The following is an 11,202-nucleotide window of genomic DNA, read 5'->3' on the forward strand; positions in this document are numbered from 1 at the left end:
AAAACCTTCTATGCCTTCTCGTAAGAAAGCTGTAGATTTAGTGCACATATCTTGCTTATTCTTCTCTTTTCTCAGCTATATTTAGGAGACAAGCAATACACAACAATGGTTAAGTGTGGGGGTTCTAGATTCAGAATGGTTGAGTTTTAGTCTCTATTCTGACATTTACTAACTTTGAATAGCACAATGTACGGAAAGATTATTTTCTATATATAGTATAGTCAGCAGTTCTTACTGTAAAGGATTATTATCCAGATTAACTGAGTAAATACATCTCAAGCACAACAAAAGAGTGTTTGGCATATAATAAGCACTCATAAATGTTAATTATTATTTTTTTGTACTACTCACATCCCTTTTCCTGTATATAGACAACACACACACACAGACACAGACACAGACACGCACACACACACACACACACACACACACACACACACAAGATAATTATAAATCACTTAAAACTTTTAAAAACAGCAAATCCTATTGGCCATACACAGTTACTTTTCATAGCCTCTATTGCCAAGACCCTGGTCCAAGCCACCATTATCTCTTACTTGGATCATTGCAAAAAGGCTTCTAATCTGATAAATGCTCCCAGAATTGTTCTCCTTGTTTTCATCAAAAGCTAGAGTGATTTTTTTTTTTATTTTTCTTATTTTTTTATCTAACAACTCAGAAATTTCCAATGAAATTCTATCTCACTCGAAATAAATATCCCGGAACTGGCCCGGTGGCTCAGGCGGTTGGAGCTCCATGCTCCTAACTCTGAAGGCTGCCCGTTCGATTCCCACATGGGCCAGTGGGCTCTCAACCACAAGGTTGCCGGTTCGACTACCACAAGGAATGGTGGGCTGCGCCCCCTGCAACTAAAAACGGTAACTGGACCTGGAGCTGAGCTGCGCCCTCCGCAACTAAGACTGAAAGGACAACAACTTGACTTGGAAAAAAGTCCTGGAAGTACACACTGTTCCCCAATAAAGTCCTCCTAAAAAAAAGAGAAAAGAGACGGACTCATTTAATTTTAATAACAACTCTAAGAAGTGGGGAATATTATCCTCATTAAAAAAAAAAAAAACACAAAGAAATATCCCACTGTTTACATTTGCATAAAATTCCCCACAAAATCAAGGCACTTCCCATAACCTCTCTGACCTCTTTTAATAACAGTGTCCCTAACTCTTCCTCACTTAATTCCAGTCATTTGGGCCTCATTCTTATTTCTGGAGCACATGACGCAAGCTTGAAACTCAAGCTTGATGTTTTCTCTGCCTGAAATACATCTGGTCCAGACATGCCCAACTGACACATTTTTTCCTAAAAGTCTTTTTTTCCTCTTTTAAATGCCAAGTTCTCAGTGAGATTTTCTTTACCATACTATTTGAAATTTTCTTAAACAACAAAATCAATAAGCTTTGAGCCAGAATAACTATGAAAAATGAGAAAGCCAACATGTCACAATTATGAAAATTAAAATAGGGGACATCACTAGAAATCCTAAAGACAGAAAAAAAAAAACCAAGAATTACTATGAACAGCTGTATGTACAATGTATAAAATTTGATAACACGGATGAAATAAAACAATTCCAGAAAGACATATGTCAAAATCCACAAGAAGAAATAAAGAATCTGAATAGGCCTATATCAAAATGAGTCAATATTTAATAACTTTCCAAAACAGAAAGCAACACACTCAGATAGGTTCACAAGTAAAGTCCATCAAACAATAAAGGAAACAATTATACCAATTTTCTACAATTTCTTTCAGAAGATAGCAGCTGAAATTAATATAAAATAATATTGAATGTCAAAAATGAACATTAAGTTGTATACCCCAAATATGTATAATTTTTATTTGTCAATTATATTTCAATAAAGTTGGGGAAAAATGAAAAAAAAAATATGTTAAATAAAAAGATGGGGGCCAACAAAAAACACAGATGTGTGAATTAATCTCAAGAATACCACCTCACAATTTTAAATATTTAATGCAATTTCAAATAAGTATTTTAGGTCAGTTGAAACAGTGGCATCCCCTACAAAAATATGGTAATTGTGAATATACAGCTACAAAATAAAGTAACAAACAAACAAATGACCAGCTATCTGAATGATAAGCGAATAAGTTCTTCAGATATCTATAGCACTATATACATTTAGACAAATTTTTCACACAAAGGGAAAAATATATACTAAAGAATTAAAAGTAAGTGAAAAATAAATTTTCTGGAATACTGCATTGAATTAATAAAAAAAAAAACTGATAACAGAGATGCCAGCAGCCTTTGAATAAGTATTTATACTAAAAATTAATTGTAGGAAAAAAATGTTTAAAATTAGATATATAATTTAACTTTATCATATGTAAATAACATATAAGAATTAATAATTTTATATAGATACATGATTTTTATATTTTCACATGTAAATTCAGTACAGTAAGTATTTTAAGTAGATATTTGTCTCAGACAATTACATACCTAAAAGTTGATTGAAAATTTGGGAATTTTCATTATTTGGAAGTCATTTGTTTGAAAAAATATTTGACATATAGTAATTTTGAAATCTGAGTGTCTAGAACATTGCTGACCTCAAAAAAACTTAAGATTTTTTTCTTTAGTAAATATATGATAATTAGAACGAGTCAATAAAGAATTCCTAATTTATAGCAATAGCTTTAATAGCAAGTTTGGAGATAAGTATGAACAAAAGACAAAATATTAAGAGGTCTGGCATAGTACCTTATTAAAATAAAGTGCTTAACTTTCCTAAATAAATAGTAAAAGTATGGAATGCTCTATGTAATTCTGAATGTTGCCCCTTCAGAAAGTTAAAATGCAACAATACATATTGAAAGACCAGTGAGAAACACACACATACACAACACAGAGATAATGGACAGAGAGATAGATGTAGATGCTGAATAAGGAAAGATAGAAAACGATACTACTCTTTTATATGAAGAGTCAAAGGTCAAGAAGGGGCATCAAAAAAAGCTGCAAAATCATTATTAGTGTCTGAGTTATACTAAGAATTACAGAGACACAACAAATCTTAAAACTCTAAGATAAAACTTTTGTGTGAGTACTTCGAAAAACTTTTAACACATTTTAACCAGTAGACAATTTTATTAAAGAATGTGCTAGACTAATGTATAGCGAAGACAGGGAATTATATAAAGGCAATTATATCCTGCAGTGACAAATTCCTTGGAACATACATTTGTAAGAAAGAAAATCGTGGGTAGAACAGGTCATACATCAATCACAAGGGCTTTGGGGTGAGGGTTTCAGAGTTCACAGAGCCTTTCCGTTGTGATTAACAAATACAGTGAATGCTGCTGCCGAGTGCCATCCAATGGAAAGGCAGGAATCTTCAATATGGGAAGCAGCTCGTCAAACCTTAGTAACAGTGTGACGAGTTTCAATTTATTTGATGCAGTCAGTCAGGTGTGAGCTACATCTGAGAGAAGGTGTGTTTTAAAGTGTGCTGTAAATCATCCTCCCTCATTACAATGCTCCGTGTCACACATGCTTCTGGTATATGGCAATTTCTGTCAAATAAAAACATTAGAGGGATGTGCAGAGAAGGATGGAGACAGGAGAGAAAGGGTCCAGCCCTGCCCACAAGGCATCACTAGAGGTGAAGGTGCCATAACAGCATCAACACTGGAGATTTGCCCTAAAAGGTGTCAACTCCTGACCAAGGTGCCTAGCAACCCCATGCCCAGCTCGCCTCACCCCGTCTTTTGGTCATAGTGCATTGGAGATTAACTAAGCGGGAGGTGGTGGCTGTAACAGCAGGTCTTTCACTACCTCTACTCCAAGTCACCCAGGTGGGATGAGAACTGGCAAAGGACACCAGCGCCTCAAGCCAGGAGGAAATTATTACTACATTTTTAGCTAAAAATAAATATCAGGTCCAATAATTCAGACCAAAGAAATGTTAGTAAATTTTGGATAAATTCCCAGTAAATACCCCTATAATAGAACAAATTTAGTTTATTAATATTATTTTATCCATTGTCCTAGTCTTTTTCTTTGCTGGGAATATGGATGTATAATTGAGGTGAGGACATTTCTTGGGACTATGAAGGGACAAATATGAGGATGAAGTCCATCCACTACAAATGACAGAGTAAAAATGTGGAAGGAGACTGAATCACTGATGGCATTATGAAGACATTAGTTCAGTCCTAGAGTAACTATATCCGTTTTTCTTGTTAAATGAGAAAATAATAAATCCCAAGTTTTGTTTAAGATATTGGTTAGTTGGAAATTTCTGTAACTTATAAATAAAGGGAAACTTCATACGTGAATGTGTGTGTGTGTGCGTGTGTGTGTATTTAGGAGTAAGGATGAAGAGGTAAACGTATATTTTTTTAAAAAAGGTTAAAAACAAAACAAACAAAAATAACCCAAAACGCAGATATAGTCTTAAATATATGTGTGAAGATTTTTCAAAAACTAATAAATATCAATTCCTCTTATTTTTTACCCTTCATCATTAATATTGTACTTCTAAGAGAATTTTCTTATTCAGAATCTCCTCATGTCTTACATATGAAATTTAAGAAATGCATGCATCGCTTCTGAGGGATTTAATCTCATCTGTATTTTAAAATATTTGATAAGTTGCTGTATATGCCATATGATGATTAAAACACACAGATGTTCTCAGAACTTTCAATGTTTTTCATATTCAGTAAAGCAATGCCACTCTTTTGGGAAGTTATCCACCTTTGTATTCTATTGTTAGTATGGAATAACATATTATGATGTATACATTATTTTTCTTAAATAGAGTCAGAGAAGCATGAGTCCGTGTGTAACCTGGAAAAATTACATTTTAAATAATTGTACTATATCAACTCATCAGGTTAAATCTCCAGGGAGTCCCAGTGAAAAACTGAACTAATTTGTACTAGGTCACTTAGACTGAGCCCGAGGTTAACATATCTTATATTTATGGCACGCTTCTCAAGATTTTTTCCTTCAGAGGATTAGTTCTTAGCTCATTTCATATTCAGTTTGTAAGGATCCCTCTCCCTAATTTTAAGTTTCCCTGAAGGACTTACTGATGGGCTGGCTGGCAGATCCTCAGCAAGGCATGTCTCTTGTTGCTGCTCTGTTGCTCAGCATGAAGCTGACAGAATGGCATAGTTCCCATATTCATTTCAACTGGAAAAAAAACACAAAATCAAAAAAAATTAAAAACTGGATTTTGTTTGTTTGTTTTGCCACTAATTATAACATTCTTTGTGGTTTCATCATAAAATAATTATTGATTTATTTTGCTCTCATTGTTAATATTCTTAATGTAAACAAATATGGTTTAATAAACAAATTGTCCAAAACACTTATTTGTTTTGAGTTGGACAAGTTTATTGGTATTCTAGTAAAGACATTCATCTCGTTCGCTTCTCTCTCCCATCTTGACCTTAGCTAATATTTTGTTTGAGTCAAGAAAAGAATATGTAGGAGAGGGATATTATATCAACATAAACAGTAAAATGGACAAAAATGAAAAGTTTGCATACATTAAAGCAAGTTCATGTATGTTCATATAATTAAATCATGTAAATAAGAACCAATAGTTCCATGCACATTTCCATTGTTTTACTTGGGGCTTACTCTAACTGTAAGTGCATGTGAACAAGTGCTAGGAATATATACAGACTGCTTCTCTTGAGTTATTACCCATTAAAGAGCTGAGCTATTTCCTAGTTACCACCATTAAGACAGTCTGAAGCTGTTCACAAATATAACATAGTCGTTGTCAAGGAAATGATTATACTGCATTTTTATTTTATCTATGACTGTGCCTTTAAAGATGTGTTTAACTGTCACATTAAAAAGGAATTCATATACAATACAAAAAAAAAAAAAAGAAAAGAAAACAGACACACACACAAAAACAACCCTACACCATACAACTATAACAAAGTGTTTGAGGATTCCATAAAATTTTTTTTTGGTTTGTTTATTTGTGTTTATTTTGAAATGCTCCAATTGACTTACCAAGTAATACTAGTAAGTGTTTTTTTGTTTTTTTTTAATTAAAGGTTATTGGGGTTACAGTGGTTAGTAAAGTTACATAGATTTTAGGTGTACAATTCTGTAGCACATCATCTATACATCACATTGTGTGTTCACCACCATCTTTCCTTCCATCACCATATATTTGATCCCTTTTACCCTCATCAGTTTAGTGGTTATCAGAGGGTAGGGAGGAAGGAGTAACCACTAAACTATTGTCTGTGTTTACGAGTTTTTGATTCTTTATTTGTTTGTCTTGTTCTTTGTTGTTTTCAGTTTTATATCCCACATATCAGTGAAATCATATGGTTCTCAGCTTTTTCTGTCTGACCTACTTTGCCTTAGCATGATAATTTCAAGTTCCATCGATGTTGACACAGATATCACTATTTCATCTTTTCTTATGGCAGAATAGTATCCCATCGTGTATATATACCATCACAACCAAGTGGAGTTCATCCCAGGAGCATAAGGATGGTTCAATATATGCAAATCGATCAATGTGATACACCACACAAACAAAATAAAGGACAAAAATCACGATTATATCAATAGATGCATAAAAAGCATTTGACAAGATACAACATCCATTTATGATTAACACACTTAATAAAATAGGTACAGAAGGAAAGTTCCATAAAATGTTTAAAGATGCATTTTCTTTCCTTCTGTTTTCAGTACCTAAAATATGCTTTTGAGAGTCTGTTGCTAATATGTATACACTGATACCATATTACTGTACTAAATAAAAATTCCTATAGTAAGTTCAAATCAAATTGGATTTTGCAAGTTAGTAACTTAAATGTTTTGACAAAGTTACAAAAAGGGCATCTTTCTCATTTTCCACCTTCATTCAATATTGATTTTTGGTGTTTTTTTAAATAAAAACAGCCAAATATTTAAGTACTGTGTACATTTAAAATTTTTGGTGGTGATTTGTATTTTAAAAGAAACAGCTTTCTTATGACTTGCCTAAAGATCTAGTGGAAATGCTTACAGGAACTAGCTATAAAAAAAAAAAAAAAAAAAAAAAAAAAAAAAAAAGAGAAGCAGTTTCAAAAAGATGATTTGCTTTGGTAGCAAATGGTTGCTCTTTGAAGACTAATGAAGGTAGACACAACCCGTTAAGGTAAAGTGGTTTATTTCAAATACTCAACAGTTTACATAAAATTAAAAAAAAAAAAATTAAAGAGCTAAGCATCTGTATCCACTGACAGCAATGCAATATCTATTTTATGACTTGAAACAAAACAAATGCCCATTAGAAAAAAAAGCAATATTGTAATTTTACCTAATTTATTGTCAGTCAATAATCCAGTAACATTTTCCTCACAATACAATACTCTCTTCTCTATAAGGATGTTTCTGGGAGCCAGAAAGTTTGGGTTAATGGGAAGTTAAATTAGAGAGTAATTGCTTACAGTAAACAGACAATAACTTTTTACTTCCCTCTTAATGTACTAATAGTTGTATCTAAAAAAAACACATGCAATTCTTTAAAAAAGTACAATTTCTGATGTATTATTATTATTATTATTATTATTATTATTATTATATTATTATCATTATGTTGTAACCTTTAGAAACTAATTCTATGAAAGTACAAAAGTAATAAATGTCTTGAAATCTGACTATAAAACATAAATTACCTAATTTCAATCTCTCATTTGTTAGTCTACCTCTCAATCTTTAAAAAAAAAAAAAAAAAAAAGGTGGTTCCAATGATATTCTTATATCCTTCTTACCATTCTTTACAAAAGAAAACTGCTCCTTTTAACTTTACACCCACTCCACATCCCGATTCCAAAACAGCACTTAATTGTCTTGGTCATGGACATTTTCAAGATGAGATTTTGTATTTTGCTCCCATAGCTTCTGGTTATCAGAAAGCCCATGCTTTCCTTTCTTGAAGGAGTTTTGGTCCTGCTGAGGCTAGTGTATTCCTTCCAATATTCTTCATTCTCATCTTTGCTTCTGGAGGAATTTCCTCTTGTTCACTATCTTCATCTTCATTAAAAGCTGCTGCTATTGAAAGGGATTTCGAGCAAGAGTTGGAACAGATTCTTCAGGCTTACTTGATCCAAGTTTGTTGGATATGGCTGAGGCTTTCTTTGTCGTCTGACTACCTATGGCAAATCCAAACTTGGAGATCTTTGTAGGTTTTGTTGGGAAGTCTGCAGCTTCTACTTCAGCTGATCGCTTCTCAGCGCTGCGACTGGAACTCTCCCCTCCATTACTCCAGTGGCTCCAACTTGCTGAGGCTTCTCAGACTTCTCCTCTCCCACCTTCCCATGCACCATTTTCTTCCCACTTCAGCCTCCTTGCCTCAAAAGCACTTCTTAAATATGAACATGAATACAGGTCTTTTTAATAATTATTAGGGGCCAAAGGAGAAAAAGAAATAATACATTTACCTAAAGTTTTTTTTTCAACTTTAATATATGTTTATATACCAAATTTATCTTAATAGTTGATTTCTATTTTAGTATTATTTTGCACAGAAATTATATTTTGTATGACCTTTAATATTTAAAAAAATTAAGACTGGTCTATGATATATCAGATAGTTTATCTTGGAGAATGTTCTATGTGCACTTCAAAAGAATATACACCTTCTTTGCTATTTTGGTATTCAGCGTACTGTCTTTTAGGTCAAGTTGGTTGGTAGGTCTGCATAAGTTTCCTAAAAACTTATTTTCTTTTTTAATTGTTCTATCAATTATTGAGAATGGAATATTGAAATCCAACTTATTGCTAAATTATCCATTTCTGGTTCAGGTCAAGATAAAGATTACAACTAAATTAAATAACAATCAACATGGAGAACCATCTGAGGATTAGCTGAACAAATTTCCTATAACAAAGGATGTAAAGGAGTCTCTGAGACATGTATGAGGTGTGGAGATGCAAACAGGATGGGTCCACACCCATGTGTGGTGGTTCAGAATTAGGAGGGATATCTCAGCTGCCAAAGTCTCCCTTGAGGAGTGAGAGGTCTCAACCCACACTGGGTTTCCCAGCCTGGAGAACGACTGCTGGGAAAAAGGAGTCCCCACAATACCTGGCATTGAAAAACAGTTGGGATTTGATACATATTGATGAGGCAGAAGGCTGCTGGAAACCCAGACGTCCTCTTAAAGAGCCAGTGTACAAACTCTCTTGCTTGAAGGCACTCACTCAGGGCTCCGGCTGAGAGATGTTGGCTCCAGAGGCACCAGTGACATACAGTGAGAAAATGCATTGTGTGGCCTTTAGATGAGGGATGGAATAGTTGCTATACTCCTTGTATTGAGTCCTCCTTTCATACAGCGATTGGGTAGACACCATCTTTCCTGTGTTAAGGCCTCCCCGCACATGCCCTAATCTGAATCTTCATTGGCCTGGTAAACGCCACTTGCTTAATCCTGATGATTCTCTGAGACCTAGCTCCATCCAATTCATACACCACCAAAGGCTCTTTTGGTGGTAGGTAGCTGGCCGTGGCCTGTGTTGTTGTCTTTTTTCAAAAGCTCTCAAAGGTCTACAGGCCCCAAACACACGGCTGCTGACCTCAGTGTACTCTTTTGCAGAGTTGCATAGGTTCAGTACTGGTGCTAGATACAGGTCTGAGTTAACCTACTGAACAGATCTTGCCCCACCCAGGTGAGTCCCTGAGACCCTGGCTCACCCAAATTTTACACCACCAAAATTATTTCAGTGGCTGAAAATTACAGACAGAAACCAGGTGGTGGCAGGCCTCAAGGTGTCTTGAGCCTTTTGTAGATCAGCCCCAGGCCCAGTGGTGGTGGCAGCCAGCCTTGGCTCGCAGCATGGCCTCTCCCATGTGATTGCAGGTCCAGCAGAGGTAGCAACCAATGCTGGATGGCAATGTAGCTCTTACTAGGTAGCCCCAGGCTGGTCACAGGAAGTGGCTGACCTTGGCCTGAATCAAAGTCCCTCCCAAGAGACCCCAGGACCAACACACTTAGTGGCTAGCTTCAGAGCACAACAGAGCACCACCTGATTATCCAATAAGCGGCACACCCAAAGGGTGGTTTCAGCAGGAGCCCACTGGGGTGAATCCTGCTCCATGATGTCATCTTCACCAAAGCAACTTGTATGCTGTTGCAGAGCCAGTCCTCACAGACATGCATCTTGAGAGTCAATTCAACCCAATTACATGCCAACAGAAATCAAGTCTCAATTATAATAGGAGGGCACACACAACCCACATGAGGGACACATCTGGAGTATCTGGTTCAGGTGGTCAGGGAAACTGGGCCACTGGGCCCCACAGATCAACTACTATATAAGGCCAACCTACCAAGAGACTGGGAAACATAGCAGATATACCTAAGGCATAGAAACAGAAATAGAGAGGTAGTCAAAAAGAGGAGATAAAGAAACAAGTCCCAAATGAAAGAACAGGAGAAAACACCAGAAAAATGACTAAACAAAATGAAGATAAACAATCTACAAGATACAGAGTTCAAAAGACTGGCTATAAGGATGCTCAAGGAACCTAGTAAGAACTTCAACAAAAATATAGGAAGCATAAAACGGACACAGAAACCATAAGAAAAAGCACACAGAAATGAAGAATACAATATCTGAAATGAAGACTATAGTAGAAGGATTCAACAGGAGATTAGATAAAGCAGAGGGTCAAATCAGTGATTTTTAGGAGAGGGTAGCAAAAGACTCCCTATTGAAACAGCAAAAACAAACAAACAAACAACAAAAAAAAAAACACCGCTAAGGACATAAAGAAAGAAATCAACAGAAATGTAATCATACTAGGGGACTTTAACACCTCATTGTCATCAATGGGTGGATCTCCCAGAAAGAAAATCTACAAGAAAATAGCAGTCTTAAGTAACACATTAGATGGGTTTAAGTAATGTTTTAGAAAATTTCACCTCAAAGCATCAGAAAATACTTTTTTTACCTTGTGTATATGGAACGTTTTCCAAGATAGACTACATAGTAGGCCATCAAACAAGTCTCAATTAAATTAAGAAGACTGAAATTATATAAAATGCCTTCTCCAACGTTGGTTTGAAACTAGAAATCAATTACAAGGAAAAAAACGGAAAACACAAAAAACATGGATGCTAAATAACATGCTATTGAACATATAATGGGTTAACAATGAGATCAAGGAAGGGACCAAAACTATACCT

The 11,202-nt window shown here is 35.1% G+C and overlaps 1 pseudogene across 1 annotated transcript; it reads right to left on the reverse strand.

The window, feature by feature from the left end:
- Positions 1–7,855: 7,855 nt before the first annotated feature.
- On the reverse strand, positions 7,856–8,340 carry LOC308506203 (PEST proteolytic signal-containing nuclear protein-like; annotated as a pseudogene). The gene has a single exon. The product of its transcript is annotated as a PEST proteolytic signal-containing nuclear protein-like (transcript).
- Between the last annotated feature and the right edge of the window lie 2,862 nt (positions 8,341–11,202).

This window comes from Rhinolophus hipposideros (genome assembly GCF_964194185.1).
Source record: "Rhinolophus hipposideros genome assembly, chromosome: 2".
Lineage (NCBI taxonomy): Eukaryota > Metazoa > Chordata > Mammalia > Chiroptera > Rhinolophidae > Rhinolophus > Rhinolophus hipposideros.